The sequence below is a fragment of the Cavia porcellus genome, unplaced genomic scaffold, assembly GCF_034190915.1.
Source record: "Cavia porcellus strain 051 isolate PalLab524CR breed Dunkin Hartley unplaced genomic scaffold, mCavPor4.1 scaffold_28, whole genome shotgun sequence".
NCBI classification, from domain to species: Eukaryota; Metazoa; Chordata; class Mammalia; order Rodentia; family Caviidae; genus Cavia; species Cavia porcellus.
This window is the reverse complement of record NW_026947511.1, coordinates 31,437,367-31,455,472: the sequence shown is the minus strand read 5'-3', so window position 1 is coordinate 31,455,472 and position 18,106 is coordinate 31,437,367.

Genomic DNA, 18,106 nt, shown 5'->3' with positions numbered 1-18,106 from the left:
ATGACTTCATACTTGCCAGGCAGGCGCTTATGTCATTGAGCTAAATGGCCCCAAGCTTTCAGTTTTTAATCCATTTAATATGATGTTGGATGTTGCTTTATCATAGATTGAGCCTTTTCCTCCAATTTGCTGTGGGTTTTTTTTTAAATCATGAATGTTGGACTTTGTCGAATTCCTTTTCTGCATCTATTGAGATGATCATGTGATTTTTGTCTTTGGCTCTGTTTATATTGATTTGTATATGTTGAACCATCCCTGCATCCCTGGGCTGAATCCTACCTGGTCATGGTGTATAATCTTTTTGATTTGCTGCATTCTGTTTCCCAGTATCTTATTGAGGATTTTTGCAACTGTCTTCAATAGGGAGATTCACCTGTAGTTCTCCTTTTTGGTTAAATCCTCCTCTGGTTTTGAAAGCAGGGTAATGCTTGCTTCCAGGAATGAATTTGGGAGTATTGCTTCTGTTTCAATTTCATTGAATTTGAGAAGTAGTGGTGTTAGGTCTTCTTTAAATTTCTTGCTGGGCATAGTGGCACACATCTATAATCCCAATACTTGGGAGCCTGAGGCAGAAATATCACCATGAGTTTGAGGCCAGCCACAGTTATATAAGGGAGTTCAAGGCCAGCCTGAACTGCATGGTGAAATCCTGTCTCAAAAAAAAAAAAAAAAAATCTTGTAGAGATGAAGGAAGCAGAGCAGAGGAAGGAGGAGCTTCACAGTGGAACCCGGTGACAGCACTTGATCAGAGGTCAAGGATGACATCAGGGACAGGACACTGAGCCAGGTGCTATAGGACACTGCACTCTGGGAAAGACACAGCTGCCTCGGCTTCTGCCAAGTGTACACAACCCAAACCCAGTTACAGCTGAACATCAGGAAACACAGCAGAGGGACATCCCACGAAACAGTCATGCTGTGCTCTCTAGAAATGTTACAGTCAGCTAGGTGTGGCATCCAGGCCTCCAGCCCAGCTGTCTGGGCGGCTGAAGCAGGAGGATTGCATGTAGCTCACTGGTGGTGGTGGGGATAAAAAAGAAAAGAAAATCAGAACTGAAGGGCTGCCCTGGAATAAGGAACCAAAGAACCAGGACAAGAAAATCCCACGTGCAATCCTGGATTGGATCCACAATTGCTCTCTACCCTCTACCCTGAAATACTATGGGGAGACAGCACGGGGTTGTCAGGAAAGTCTAGTTCAGACTGTGAACTATCAAAAAGCTCTACATCAATGTCTAGTCCCTGATTGAGAGCATAGAGCCTGGTTGTATGAAAAAATACCTTGCCTTTGCTGGGGATTTAGCTTAGTGGTATGAGTGCCTGCCTAGCAAGCATGAGGTTGCGAGTCCAATCCCTGGTACCAAAAAAGGAAAAATATTTTGCCTAAAAAATTCATACAAGAGGGCTAGGGATTCAGCTCAGCGGCATAAGCGCCTGCCTTGCAAGTATGCGGTTGTGAGTTCGATCCCTGGTACCGATAAAAATGAAAAAGAATGCATACAAGGGCTAGATATGTAGCTCAATGAGATAGTGCCTACCTAGAAAGTGCAAGGTTATAAATTCAATTCCCACCACAAACAACGACGACAACAAATGCATACAAAGCTTGTAAAACTGGTATTGATGGTGGCACACCACTATAATCCCAGAACTTTGGGTCCTGAGGCAGGAAGATCACTGTGAGCTCAACACCAGCCTGAACTATATAGGGAGACCTTGTCTCAAAAAACTAAAAACAAAAACAAAAAACAAGCAGAAGCCAGGGATTTAGCTCAACTGCATAAGCACCTGCCTTGCAAGCATGGGGTCATGAGTTCAATCCATAGTACCAAAAAACAAATCAAAACAGAAAAAACATGCAAAGCTGGGTATGATGGCACATACCTGTAATCCCAGCACTGGAGAGGGTGAGGCAGGAGGAGTGTCTCAAGTTTGAGACCAGGCTGGGCTGCATAACATATTCAAGGCCAGCCTGGACTACATAGCAAGACCCTATATCAAAAAACAAAAATATAGGGGCTGGGGATTTAGCTCAGTGGCATAAGCACCTGCCTTGCAAGCAGGCGGTCGTGAGTTCAATCCCTGGTACCAATTTTTAAAAAAAGGGAAAAAACCCTGCAAAAATAATTAGCAATAAGGGCTTGAAGTAAACTCAGGGGTGCAGCACCTGTCTAGCATGTTCAAGGACCTGGGTTCATCTCTAGGACTGAGGAAAAAAACATGAAAGACAAAAAGATGCTTAGCAAGGCTGGGGATTTATCTTCACTTGTGCCTGCCTGACAAGTGTAAGGAGGTCATGAGTTTAGTCATTGGTACAAAAAAAAAAAAGAAAAGATATTTAGCAATAAATAAATAAATTTCTTATAGCATTCCATGGTGAACCCACCTGGGCCTGGAAGATTTTTGGCTTTTTTTGAGGTTTTTTGTGTTTTTTGGTTTTGGTAGGATTTTAAATTGCATCTTCAATTGCATTGACTGATACTGGTTTATTTAGTATTTTTTATCTGCTTGGTACAGCTTTCATAATTCATGTGTATCTAGGAATTTGTCCATTTTTTCTGTTTTCCATCTTGTTACAGTATGGGTTCACAAAGTGGATATTGATAATCTGGATTTCTGCAGGGTCTGCTGTGATTTCACCCTTTTCATTCCGAATCGCATGGCTTTGTGTCTTCTTTTTTGTTGTTGTTGTTGTTTTTGCAGTATTGGGGATCGAACTCACACTTGCCAGGCAGGTGCTTATGCCGCTGAGCTAAATCCCTGGCCCTAAGTCTTCTTTTTTTTTTTTTTGATAAGGTTGGCTAAGAGTTGTCAATTTTATTTAATCCTTTAGTCAAGTATTTGATTTGTTGGTTCTTTCTGTTTTTTCTTAGTTTCCACTGCATTAACTTCTGCTCTGATCTTTGTAATTTCCCCCCTTGTATGAGCTTTAGACTTGACTTGCTCTTCTTTTTCTAGAAGTGTGAGATTCAACCCTAGGTTATTTATTTGAGCTTGCTCTGTTTCTCTGAAATTCACTACTGTAAATTTCCCTCACAGGGCTGCTTTCATTGAGTTCCATAGTTCTAGTATGTTGTATCAGCATTATTGTTTAATTGTATAAACTATAATTTCTTATTTAATTTCATCTGTGACCCATTGGTTGTTCAGCAGGGTGTTATCTAATTTCCATATGTCTATGAAGTTCTTGTGATTTCTTTTTTTTTTCCCCCTTTGGTACCAGGGATCGAACTCATGACCATGCGCTTGCAAAGCAGGCAGGCATTTATGCCGCTAAGCTAAAACCCCAACCCCTGCTTATGATTTCTTTTTTTTTTTTTTTTTTTTTTGTCTTTTTCCTTTTTATCGGTACCAGGGATCGAACTCACGACTGCCTGCTTGCAAGGCAGGCGCTTATGCCGCTGAGCTAAATCCCCAGCCCCTGCTTGTGATTTCTTTAGCCATTGATTTCCAATTTCATTGCACTATGGTCTGACAATATGCATGGGATAATTGCAGTCCTTTGCATTTACTTAAGCATGTTCTGTGAATTATTATGTAGTCTATTTTGGAGGCTGCCCATCTGCAGCTGAGAAGAATGTGCATTCTAAAGTGGGTTGGAACACTATGTAGACATCTACTAAGTCGATTTGCTCAAAGTTTGGTTCAGTTCTGGTATTTTTCTTAAAAGCACTAATATCTTTATTATGGCATAAAGTAGTATTTTATATATTAACTCATTTTACAGTAAAAATTTGTGTACAACTGTAGAGAAACCATTGCAAAGATAGCCCCAACATAAAAAAGGTTGTTATTCAAGTCCATTTAGCTGTTTAACACAAAAATTGGAAAATATTTTCTCTGTAGGAAATAGTAAAAAAGCCGGGTGTGGTGGCTCACACCTGTAATCCCAGCACTCAGGAGGCTGAGGCAGGAGGATCACTGGAAGTTTGAGACTAGCCTGGGCTACAAAGTGAGTTCAAGGCCAGCCTGAACTGCATAGTGAGTCTCAAAAAGACAAAAAAGTGAGTCTCAAAAAGACAAAAAGACAAACAAAAAAAAAAGAAAAGAAAAAAATAGTAAAAAATGACAATATTTTCCAGGTTAGTCCAATAAACCCATTTAAACCAAAGAGAAGCTAAACTACAGATTTATAAATATAGTTCTGAGACCCAGAAGAAACAATAGCTTCATTTACTGAAATATCCACATTTTTCTTAAATTGTACAACATAAAATTGTTATTAATTTTTCCCTCTTACTCTTTATACATGATTGTCCAGTTACCATATCTTTATATGGTATTTCTTTGGTTTTTGTTTTTTGGTTTGTCTTTTTGAGGCAGGGTATCACTGAAGTTCAGGCTGGCCTTGAACTCACTTTGTAGCCCAACCTGATTTTGAATTTTACAAGGATGATGCCTCATCCTCAAGTGCTAGAATTACAGGCATATGCCACCATGCCCGGCTCTTGATTGATTTTTTTTTTTGTATAGTTGATCTATTTGTGACAGTGTGGTATTGCGGTGTCTCATTACAGTGCTTATTTGATTGTTCATATCCATTAATATTTGTTTGATATAGCTGGTATTTTATGCATATGTATTTATGATTATTATTTCTTCTTCTTGGATTGTTCCCTTTATAAAGATGTAGTGGGGCTGGGGATTTAGCTCAGCGGCATAAGCACCTGCCTTGCAAGCAGGCGGTTGTGAGTTCGATCTCTGGTACCAATAAAAAGATTAAAAAAAAAAAGTTGTAGTAACCTTCTTTGTCTCTCTAAATCAGTCGACTTGAAATACACTTTGTCTGGAATTAGAATAGTGCCCCTGCTTTTTTCAGGTTCGTGTCACATGGAGTACTTATCTCCATGCTTTAACTTTTGGTCTATTAGTTTATTTTTGCATTAAATGTGTTTCTTTTATGCAGCATATTGTTGGATCTTGCTTCTTCATTTATTCTGCCAGTCTGTTTCTTTTTTTTATTTTTAGTTTTAGTTTTTTTTTTTTAAAGAGAACAAAAGAAAACAGAATGAAACCAAGCAAATCAGAACAGGAAAATGCAAGCAACACAGCACTTCACAACAAAACAACTGGACATCAATAATAGCTAACATAATGTCTCTTTTCTTTGAAATAGTTGAACATACATTCACACACAATAATATCAAACATAACAATATAATAAAAAAAATTCAAAAGAATGAAAGCATTACAGGACTTCAAAACCAAATAACAGAAAATGAACAATGGCTGCTATAATATGTGATTTCCCTCAAAAATTTTTCTATAACATCACACATAAATAAAACACAACAGGATAGAACCAATCAAAACAGAAGAACAAAAGCATGGTAGGACTTCAAAACAAGGTGATACTAAATCAGCAATAGCTACCATAATGTCTTATTTTCTTCAAAATAGCATTCATACCATCTCACATAATAAAATCAAACAAAACAAAATAAGACCAATAAATGAAAGCATTATAGATTTCAAAACAATATAATAGGAAACCATGATTACCATAATATTTCCCATTATATTCAAAATAGCTGCCCTTACCATCTGAAAGCATAAAATAACAAAAGACAGAACAAAGCCAAACCTAATAAAATTATGTAAGCAATGAAAGACAATAAGAAATTGACAGTAGTTTCCACCTTTCCCACCCTTTGCTCTTTTTTTGTTTGTTTGTTTGCTCTTTTTTTTTTTAAACTTTTTATCAGTACTAGGGATCGAACTCATGACCGCCTGCTTTCAAGGCAGGTGCTTATGCCGCTGAGCTAAATCCCCAGGCCCTCCTTTGCTCTTTTTAAAAAAAATTTTATTTAAAGAAAGACTAAACAAAACAGAAAATGAGTAGAAATAATGTATACTTTCAAAGAAAGAATAAACAGTAAGAAATCATTAGTTGATATTTACATATTCAAAGATACAAAAGTAGAGCATATAAAGTGAGGTTTCAAATAGCGAGACTGCAACCAGTTCTGTTCAACAAAAAAAAAAAATCACTCTGGGGGCTGGGGATTTAGCTCAGCAGCATAAGTGCCTGCCTTGCAAGCAGGCAGTCGTGAGTTCGATCCCCGGTACCGATAAAAAAAGAAAAAAACAAACAAAAAAAAATCACTCTGAGCAAAGAATAATAGTATTGCTGGATTTCACATTATGATACTCCTGGATCAGCACTGGATACTGAAGTGTCTCTTTTTCTTCAGAGTATTTGTTCATTTCATCATGTGTCATAAGATCAGATCTCATAAACTGTTTATTGGTTCTACGCAAGCATGAGTCTTAACATGTATTTCTATCCTTTCTATATTAGAGGGAGGAACAAAACAAAGCAAGACAAAACAAATCATGTTCCTATAAACACATGAAATGAAAAAGACATATAAGACCATTGTACAAGACGAATTCCTTCTCTGCCTCATCTCTGCTATTCTATTTTTCTGCTATTATTTGTCCACTCTACTTCATTCCACTGTCTGCCCTGTTCATTGAGGTTTCTCTGCCACTGGTATTTTATCCTCTCTCTCTCTGGAATGTTCTTCAGTATTTTTTATAGGGTTGGATGGGTGGCCATGAACTCCCACAGTTCCTCCTTGTCTTGGAAATATCTTATTTCTCCATTAATTTTGAGAGAGAGTTTTTTGGGTACATCTGGGTAACCTCTGGGTTGGAGGTTATTTTCTTTCAGGGCTTCAGCTATTTCCCCCTAGACTCTTCTAGATTTGAGAGTTTGTGCTGATATGTCTGTCATTATTTTGATGATTTTTTCCTTTGTAGGTGATCTGCTTCTTTTCTCTAGCTGCTTTTAATACTCTGTTCTTGTGGTGGATTTCTGGGATCTTGATTATTTTATGTCTGGGTGTAGATCTGTTTTGGTTGTAGTTGGCTAGAGTTCTGTATGCCTCATTTATTTGGATATCATTTCTTTTTCCTATGCTTGGGAAGTTTTTCTTTATTTCTGTGAATAGTCTTCATAATTCATTTGTGGTTACTCCTGCTTCTTCGCTCACGTTTTTTATTCTTAAGTTATAGATCCTCTTGTCGTCTTCCAGGCTTTGAATTATTTCTTCCTGGTTCCTTGTTATTTTTAAGAGAATTTTTCTTACAAAATCACACATTATAAATCTCTTTTCAAGTTTCGAAAGGCTAACTTTAGTTTCTGTCAAGGCATTTTGCCAACTTTCAATGGAGTTTTAGTTTCCTGGTAATCTCTTTGGATCTGTTTCATGTATTCTAGGTTTTTTTTTTTTTTAAATTCTTCATCAAAGGTTTCTCTTCCTTTTCTGGGTTCCTCTGTTCTTCCATCTGTGTTTTCTTGAGAGGGGCTTAGTATTTCTTTAATTAATCTTTTTATATCTTGCCTCACTTGCATTAGAATTTCAGTTTTAAGTTCATCTATGAGGTCATGAAGGTATTTCTTTATGTCCGCTGATGTTGTGGCTAACATTGCATTATTACTGCACTGGTTCTCTTCTGTGTTTACCTCTTCTGGGATTATTTTCCCAGGGTCAGAGGCTGGAGGGTTTTTTTAATTTCTATCTCATCATGTTTCTGGTTTCTTTCAGAGAGGTGTGTTGTGAAGGTCTCTGGCCCTCTCCATATTGCTTACAGTTTTTCTGAAGTGTGCTGACTGGGGTTTTGCTGCCCTTTCCAATTTGCTGTTATCTGAGGTGCACCCAGGGATGATGCAGGCTAGCCTTTAGTCTCTGAGCCAGTCAACTGCAAGTGCCTTCAGCAACTTAGCCTGTGCTTTGCGGAGGTCACAGGGTCGGGACAGTTTTGTCCCTGGTTATTGGGTCCCAACTAGGGATGTGACTCAGCCTGAGCAGATCCCATCAATCCTCCCTAGGCCAGGAATGGCTGACTGACGCCACCACAGTGCCTGGCTCTGCTCCACTCCAAGATGTCCTCCAGCCAGCAACATTTGCCACTGGACCCAATCTCCAGCACTCACTGGGAATCAATGTAGTTCTGCACCTTGGCTCCACTCCACGCTGCACCGCTGCACTACGTCCTCCGGCAAAGGGCCCGGGACTCACCAATTCCTCTTACCACTGGCTGTGGCTTCCGTGCGACTTTTGAGTCGCCTGACTCCACTGCACTCCCAGCACAGCGCAAACTGGTCTTAGTGAGCTCATCAGGCACGAGCCCTCCACTCACGTTTTTCCTTCCTCTTCCTATTTTTCTTTAACTTCAGTTTCCTCCTGGGTTCATGAGAGTCCCTCTCCACTCACCCAGCCCTCTACATGTCAAATGCCAGCATCTGAGCTGTTTTTCCAGAGAGGCTCTCCACCCAGCGACCTAGAAAGCCACCATCTTCTCTAATTCTCCCAGTCTGTTTCTTTTGATTGTGAATTGAGACAATTTACATTGATATTTATAACTAATATGTATTCAGTTATCCTTATCATGTTATTTTACTCTTGTTCCCTTTTTTCTCTTCTGTTTAATTGCTTGCCTTGTAAAATTCAAGAGAATTCATTCCCTTGAGGTTCATGGGCTTGTAGTCCATGTTATCTCTCTCTAGGACAACTTTCAGTACATTTTGGAGTGCTGGTTTGCTGGTTCGTGTGTTCTTTGTCCTAGAGGTATCTTATTTCTTCAAGAATATTTTCTTTTTAAAATTTTTTTGTGACAAGGTCTCAAAAAATATTTACAAGATACACCAATCTGGGATGGAGGCTGTTTTCTTTTAAGGCTTGAACTTCATTTCAAGCTCTGCTTAACTTGACCATTTGTGTTGAAAAGTCCACTATGATTCTGATGGGCTTTCCTGTATAGATGATTTATTTCCTTTCTTTAATAGTTTTTAGTATTCTGTTCTTGTGTTGAGTTTCTGGAATCTTGAGTATTAAATGCTTTGGTGTAGCTTTTTTATTATGGATCACTGGAGTACTATATGCCTCACTAATCCATATGTCAAATTCTTTTTTCCATGCTTGGAAAGTTTTATTCTATTAATTCTGTGAAAAAGTTTCTTATGTCACTTGTGGTATCTCCTAGTTTTTCATTAACTCTAATTAATCTTATGTTGTTCTTCTTTCTTTTATTTTTTTATTTTAAAGAGATTAAGACAAAAGAGGACATAACAAAGCAGGTCAGATCAGAACAATGTAAGCAACACAGCATTTTACCACAAGACAACCCATAATTAACAGTAACTACCATAATGTCTCTTTCTTTTAAATAGTTGAGCGTAACTTCATATATGATATAGTATCAAACATAACAAAATAGCATAAGAGCATTCAAGAGAATGAAAGTATTACATGGCATTCACAACCAAATAACACAGAATGAACAATGGCTACTATATTATCTCATTTGCCATAGAAAATTTGTTTATACTATCACACATAATAAAATCCAATAAGATATAATATGATAGAACCAATGGAAACAAAAGAACAAAAGCATAATAGGACTTCAGAGTAAGATGATATTAAATCAGCACTGGCTATTATAATGTCTTCTTTTCTTCAAAATAGCTGTTCATACTATCACAGATAATAAAATCAAACAAACCAGGATAAAACCACTCCAACTAATGAATGCAAACATTATTATAAGCTTTCAAAGCAAAGTAATGGGAAATCATGATTACCATAAACTTTTATGTACTCTTACCATTTCTTACACTAGGGAAACTATACAGTATATATATTTTTTACTATACAATATTTATCTTTTTTTTTTTTTTACCAGTACCAGGGATCGAACTCACAACCACACACTTGCAAGGCAGGCGCTTATGCCACTGAGCTAAATCCCCAGCCCCTATACAGTATTTATACATATGAGTTTGATTTATTTTGCTTATGAGTATGGTCTCAAGTTGCATCCATTTATTTATAAATATCTCAATGTGATCATTCTTTATAGCTGAGTAGTATCCATTGTATAAAAAAAAACACAACTTTTTTATCCATTCCTCAGGTGATGGACACTTAGGTTGTTTCCAAGACCCGACTATTACAAATCGTGCTGCTGTAAACATGGGTGCACATATATATCACTGTGGTATGATGTCTTCAGTTCTTCTGGGAATATGTCCAGAAGTGGAATAGCTGGGTTGAATGGGAATTCCAATACCAGCTTTTTGAGGATTACACCAATTTACACTCCCACCAACAGTGCAGGAGAGTTCCTTTTTCCCCACAGCCTTGCCAGCATTTTTTGTTTGTAGTTTTCTTGATCCTGACCATTCTTTCTGGAGTGAGATGGAATCTCAGTGTGGTTTTAATTTGCATTTTTCTAATGAGTAATGATGATGAACATTTTTTCACATATTTATTTGTATTTCTTCATCTGAGAACTCTGTATTCATCTCAGATGCCCATTTTTGGATTGGATCTTTGAATTTTGAGAGTCTGATTTTTTAAAATTCTCTGTATGTTTTAGACAGAAGTCCTTTGTCTGAGGAACAGTTCACTAAGACTTTTTCCCAGTTTGTGGGTTTTCTTTTCACTATGCTGGAGATTTCTTTTGACATGCAGAAACTTTTTAATAAGATGTGATCCCAGTTATTGATTCTGGGAAGTATTTCCCATGTGGTTTGATTTCTGTTCATGAATTCTCTACCTACCCCTATGTTTTCAAGATTTTTACCCAATTTGTCTTCTAAAAGATTTAGTGTTTCTGTTTTAATATTCAGATCTTTGATCCATTTAGATTTTAATTTAGTACATGGTGATAGGCATGAGTCTAGTTTTAGTTTTCGGCATATGGAGAACCAGAAATTTATTTATTTAAAGAGACTGTCATTCTTCCAGTGAACATGTTTGGCCTCTTTATCAAAGATAAGGTGGTTGGGTGTGTTTGTAGTTGCGGTTGTATCTTCTAATCTCTTCCATTGATCTTCAGATCTGTTTTTATTCCAGTACCATGTTGATTTTACTACAGTTGCTTTGTAGTATAACAAGTCAGGGATTGTGATACCTCCTGCCTTGCCTTTGTTGCTTAGAATTGTCTTTACTATTATAGGTCTCTTCTGGTTCCAGATGAATTTTAGGAATGATTTCTTTAGATCTATGAGGCATGTTGATAGTATTTTGGGATTGCATTGAATCTCTATAACAGTTTTGGGAGAATGACCATTTTCACAGTATTTATTCTTCCTATCCATGAGCAAGGGATGTCTTTCCATTTTCTGAGATCCTGTTCGATTTCTTTTTTCAGTATATTATAATTTTCCCTATATAGGTCTTTCACTGCTTTCATGAGAATAATTCCTAAATACTTCATTTTTGGGGTTGCTAGTGTGAAGGGTGTGGCTTCTCTTATTTCTCTCTCTGTGATTTTGTTGTTAGTGTATAGAAATGCTATTGATTTTTGAGTATTGATTTTGTATCCAGCTACATTGCTGAATTTATTTGTTATATCTAGGAGTCTTTCAATGGAGTTTTGAGAGTCTTCTATGAAGAGTATCATATCATCTGCAAATAATTTAATTTCTTCTTTTCCTATCTTTACCCCTTTTATTTCTCTCTCTTGTCTAATTGCTCTGGCTAGTATTTCAGTACTATATTGAATAGGACCAGTGATAAGGAATATCCTTGTCTTGTGCCTGATTTTAAGGTAAAGGCCTTCAGTTTTTGGCCATTTAATATGATGCTGGCTATTGGTTTGTCATAGATGGCCTTTATCATATTGAGGTGAAGACCATCTATTCCAGTTTTCTGTAAGGTTCTTATCATGAATGAATGTTGGATCTTATCAAAAGCTTTTTCTGCATCTATAGAAATGATCATGTGATTCTTGTTTTTGGCTTTATTGATATGGTGGATTACATTTATTGATTTACTTATGTTGAACCATCCCACTTGGTCGTGGTGTATAATCATCTTGATTTGCTGCATCCTGTTCACCAATATTTTATTGAGGATTTTTGCATCTGTGTTCATTAGGGAGATTGGCCTGTAATTCTCTTTTTTAGTTGGGTCTTTCTCAGGTTTTGGTATTAGAGTAATATTTGCTTCCAGAAATGACTCAAGAAGGATTGCTTCCCTTTTTATTTCATTGAAGAGTTTGAGGAGTATCAGCATTAAGTCTTCTATGTATTTCCTGTAGAATTCTGCAGTGAGTCTGTCTGGGTCTGGGCTGTTCTTTTTAATTAAGGACTTAATTACATTTTCAATTTCATTGATAGAAATTGGATTATTCAGCAGTTTTACATCTTCTTGATCTAGCTTTGGTACTTCACATGTTTCTAGGAATCTGTCCATTTCTTCTATGTTATTGAACCTATGAGAGTAGAGGTTTTGGGGGCTGGGGATTTAGCTCAGCGGCATAACTGCCTGCCTTGCAAGCAGGCAGTCGTGAGTTTGATCCCTGGTACCGATAAAAAGGAAAAAAGACTAAAAAAAAAAGAGAGAGAGAGAGAGAGTAGTGGTTTTTGAAATAGATGTTGATGATCTTCTGTATTTCTACAGAGTCTGTAGTGATTTTGCCTTTTTCATTCCTTATTGCATGAAATTGAGCTTTTTCTTCCCTTTTTAAAATAAGGTTGGCTAGGGGCTTATCAATTTTATTTATTCTTTCAAAGAACCAACTCTTTGATTCATTGATTCTTTGAATTGTTTTCTTAGTATCTATTGCATTAATTTCTGCTCTGATTTTTATAATTTCTTCCCTTCTTTTGGCTTTGGGCTTGACTTGCTCTTCTTTTTCTAGATGTTTGAGGTATAGCATCAGATTATTTATTTGTATTTGTTCTGTTTTCCTGATGTGGGAACTCAGTGCAATAAATTTTCCTCTGAGGACTGCTTTCATTGCATCCCACAGATTCTGGTAAGTTGTATTTGTATTTTCATTTGCTTGTAGGTATTGTTTAATTTCTTCTTTAATTTCCGGGTGACCCACTGATTGCTCAAGAGTGTGTTATTCAATTTCCATGTATATGTGGGATTTTTGCAGTTTCTTTATCATTAATTTCTAATTTCATGGTGCTATGACCCCATAACATGCATGGGATAATTTCAACTCTTTTGCACTTATTTAAATATGTTCTGTGGACTAGTATATGGTCTATTTTAGAGAATGTCCCATGTATTGCTGAGAAGAACGTATATTCTGATGATGTTGGATGGAACACTCTGTATATGTCTATCAAGTCCATTTGTTCACAGGTGTGATTCAGTTCTGTTATTTCTTTGCTGATTTTCTGTCTGGTTGATCTGTCCCTTGGTGTCAATGGTGTGTTACGGTCTCCTGTTATAATTGTGTTACTGCTAATTTGATTTTTCATTTCTATTAATACTTGCTTTGTATAACTGGGTGCTCTGAAATTTGGTGCATATATATATAGTTATCTCTTCCTCTTGAAGTTTTCCTCTAACCAGTATATAGTGACCTTCTTTATCTCTTAGGATCATTCTTGATTTAAAGTTCACATTGTCTGGAAACAGAATAGCTACCCCCACTTTTTTTTCCAGTTCCTCTTGCATGAAGTATTGTTTTCCATCCTTTGACTTTCAGTCTGTCAGTTTCCTTTTCAGTTAGATGGGTTTCTTGCAGACAGCATATGGTTGGATGTTGTCTTGATCCATTCTGCCAGTCTGTTTCGTTTAATTGGTGAATTGAGACAATTTACATTAATGGTTATAACTGTTATATATTGGCTTATTGTTGATATATTATCTTTCTGATGTTGCATCTTTATCTTTCCATTCTGTTTAATTGTCTACTTTGCTTAGTGGTTTTTTCCTATGTGTATCTAGACTGTCTTTCAGTATTCTTTGCAGGGTTGGCTTGGTGATCATGAAGTTCTTCAGCTGTTCTTATTCATGAGAGTATCTTATTTCTCCATCCATTCATGAAGTTCTTCAGCTGTTCTTATTCATGGAAGTATCTTATTTCTCCATCCATTCTGAAGGACAGTGTTGCAGGGTACATCAGTTTAGGTTGAAAATCATTTTCCTTTAGGATCTGAAATACTTCACTCCATGCTCTTCTTGACTTCATTGTTTGTGTTGAGAAGTCTTCTGTAATTCTGATAGGTTTTCCTTTATAGGTGACCTGTCTTTTCTAACAGCTTTTAATATTCTATTCTTATGTTGGATTTCTGGGATGGTGATTATTATATGTCTGGGTGTAGTTTTATTTTGGTTATGACTTTTTGGAGTTCTATATGCTTCACTAATCCTAATGTCATTTCCATTCTCTCTCTCTCTTTTTTTTTTTTTTATCAGCACCGGGGATCGAACCCATGACCATGGGCTTGCAAAGCAGGCACTTATGCTGCTGAGCTAAATCCCCAGCCCCTCCATTCTCTTGTTTGGGAAATTTTCAGCTATTACTTCTGTAAATAGCTTCTTGATATCATTTATGTTGTCCCCTTCTTTTTCATTTATCCCTATCAATCTTATGTTGTTTTTCTTTGCATCATCTTGCAGCTGTTGAATTGTTTCTTGATTCCTTGTTATTTTTAAAAGATCTTTCCTTTCCTGTTCACCAGCTGCAATCTTGTCTTTGAGGCCTAAAATTCTATCCTCATTTTTTTGAGTCAATTTCGACAACGTTCAATGGAGTTTTTGATATCCTGTATATGTCTTTGAATCTGCTTCATGTATTCTGTTTGTTTCTTATATTGCTCATCCAAGGATTCTATCTTTTTGTTTTGTTCTAATTTTTAAGCTGTGTCTTCTTTAGATGTGTTCATCATCTCTTTCATTACTTTTATCATTTCTTCTTTTACCTGGGAGATTATTTCTAGTTTGAATTCCTTTAAAGCTTCTTGGAGTTGCTTCTTTATTTCAGTTGCTATTATTTCAGGTATTTCAGGTGTGTGGCATATATTTTCTTCTATGTACATGGTTTCTAGGCTTTCTTGGGTGGGCTGGCAGTTTGAAATTGCATTTTGGTCTTTCATTTGTCATTTTCCTATATTTCTGTGTTTCAAGTGTTGTTCCAAAGCTTCCCTTGTTGTGTTGGAAATCGTCTCCTATGCCCTGGGCTCCTGGGACTGAATGGAGGTTGCTGAGTGTGGTCCAGTCAGGCCCTCAGGCCCTCTCATGCCACCTTTAGTGTTCCAGAGAGCTGGGTGGGCACCTAACCACTGTGGATAATGGTCCAAAGCTCTCCCTGGGCAAGGAGCAATGTCCTGGAACTCACTTATGTGCCCTCAACTCCCCTAATTGAAGAAGATTTCTGGGCATAATCTAGTTGGGCTGCAAAGCCTCCCAAGGCTAGTCTAGTGTGGCTGGAAGCTTTACTACTGGGAGCCATGATTTTAAACTCCTGGGGCTCCAGATGGCACGCAGGACTCACCCCAGCCAGCAGCTGAGTTTCCCAGATTGAAAGAAGTTCACTGGGGGCTGGAGATTTAGCTCAGCGGCATAAGTACCTGCCTTGCAAGCAGGCGGTCGTGAGTTCGATCCCCAGTACCGATAAAAATGAAAAAGACAAAAAAAAAAAAAAAAAAAAAAAAAAAGAAAGAAGTTCACTGGATATGGCCAAGCAGGCCTGAAACCTGCTGAGCCCAGTCTAGTGTGGCTGGAAGTTGGGCGAGTCCTTGACCACTGGGAGCGATGATCTTAAACTCTCCCAGAGCTTGGGATGGTGTACAGGATTCACTCCACTCTTTTATTTTATTTTAAAGAGAATAAAAAAATAAAGCCAATCAAAACAAAGCAGTGAAAGTGGTTCAGAACTTCAAAAGAGGAAATCAATCATAATATATCTTGCTGTCTTCACAATAGTTGTCTATACCATCAGACATAACAAAATCAAATAAAACTAAACAGGATAAAGCCAATCAAAACATAACATTGAATAAAATAAAACAATACATCAGGAATAAGAAGCTAAGACCTTCTGTGAGTTGGCACCATGTGCAGGCTGACTAGGAGAGAGCCAGATGCCAGCCCTCTCCTGTGAGTCAGTGCCATTCTCAGACTGCAGGGGAGGATAACAAGAAGTCAACAAAAAGCTAAGATCTGTGAGTTGATACCAGAAATAGAGGTTGTGATGGTAACTACTGAGGTAAAATACAACTTAATGCTTATACTGTTTAATGCTTCACTGACTTTGCAGGCCTAAAGTTGGTAGTCTGATCATCTGTTCAGAGGATAACAATACATAATATAGCATTCTCATTGTTTTGTTTGGTTTGGTTTTATTCTGTTTTACTTTGTTTGATTTTATTATATCTGATGGCATGGCAGCTGTTTCAAAGATAATAAGATATATTTTGGTAGTCATTTTGGATTTACTGTTGTCTTGTTTTGAAGTCTTGTGTTGCATTCATTGTTTTGTTTTTATTGGTTATATTCTGTTTCTATTTTGTTTGATTTTATTGTGTCTGAAGGTATGGGCAGCTATTTTGAAGACAACAAGAGGCATTATGGTAACCATTATTGATTTCCTATTACCTTGTTTTGAAATTCTGTGTCACTTATACTGTCTTGTTTTGATTGACTTTATCCTGTTTTATTTTGCTTGGTTTTACTCTCTCTAAAATAAAAAAAACCCAATAAATTAGAACAAAACAAAACAGTGAGTACAATACTGCACATTGTTATCTTCAAAATAGTTGCTCACATTACCAGATGCAGGGATAAAACAAAACAGTAAAGTGGAAAAAAGCATTGGATTTCAAAAACAAGATAGGAGCATATTCCCTACAGTTGACACAATGCACATGCCATCCTCCAAGTAGATGCCCAGACCACCAGCCCCAGATCTGCAGAGTCAACCAAACAGTACAAGCATCAAGCTCTTCCCTTCCCCTCAGTTGCTGTCATCTCACCCTGAGTCCTCCAAATCATTGGTGTGTGTGTGTGTGTGAGTGAGAGAGAGAGAGAGAGAGAGAGAGAGAGACAGAGACAGAGACAGAGACAGAGACAGAGACAGACAGGGAGGGAGACAGAGAGAGAGACAGAGAGAGACAGACAGACAGACAGAAGACAGACAGACAGATGCTCTCCTGGATTTTTAGCCCACACACCATCTAGCTCATCGGAAGGCATGGTTTCTCTTTTGACTGAGGCTCTTACCTATCAGCATGGCAGAGCCTGCTTCTTGAGAAGGGTTGGTTTTTCTTCTGGCTGAGACTCTTTCTAATCAGCATAGCAGAGCCAGCTTCACAGGAAGGTGTAGTTTCTCTTCTGGCTTATTATTATTCTATCATCTAGCAGTTATTTAGATTGCTTTTTTGTGGTCTTTTGCTATGTTAAAGAAATTCTAACTAGGTGTGGTGGCACATGTCTATAATCCCGGCACTCAGGAGGCTGAGGCAGGAGAATCACCATGAGTTTGAAGCCAACCTGGACTACAAAGTGAATTCAAGGCCAGCCTGAACTGCAAAGCAAAACCCTATCTCAAACAGATGGAGATAGAGAGAAAAGGAAACTTTTCTTTTCGTGATCACCAACTGCAATCCTGTTTTCTATATCTGGTATTTAGTCCTCACATTGGCTCATTCTGCTATGTATACTTTTACTGCAATTTTTAATCTAGTGGATATCTGTTTGAATCTTTTTTATGGACTCCATTTCTTTCCTACATTGAGTAATCAGGATTTCTATCATTTCCTTAAGTGCTTCCATTCTTTAAAAATCTGTATCTGGAGCACCTAAACATGTCTTTCAATTTGATCCCATCTCTGTAGTTACTTGAGAAATTATTTCCAATTTGATTTTTTTTTTTTTTTTTTTTTAATGTGGGGGATTGAACTCACAACCGCGAGTTTGCCTAGCAGGCTAAACTCCCGGCCCTTGATTTTTTTTTTTTTTTTTCTAGAACCTCATTCATCTTCTTTGTTACTTCTGCTTTTACCACTTCAGAGAGTGGGGGGGGGGTGACTTTTGGATTGTTCTGCCTCATTGCCCCCTGGGTTTGCCTTTGGTGAGTTAGAAGCCTGGGGTTGTATCTTGCTTAAATGTCATCACATTTTCTATTATTTTTGTGTAAGTTAATTCCCAGGTTGATGCTTATAAATTGTTTATGGTAAGTAGTTTTATTGCAAGTTTATAACCCTTAGGAAATGACTACTTCTCAGAGATGTCTTTGAGGCATAGCTGGCTATTGGGTTTTGAGTCTGTTGTAAAATTCTATTGCTTCAGGGCTGGGGATTTAGTTCAGTGGCATAAGTGCCTGGCAAATGCAAGGTTGATCCCTG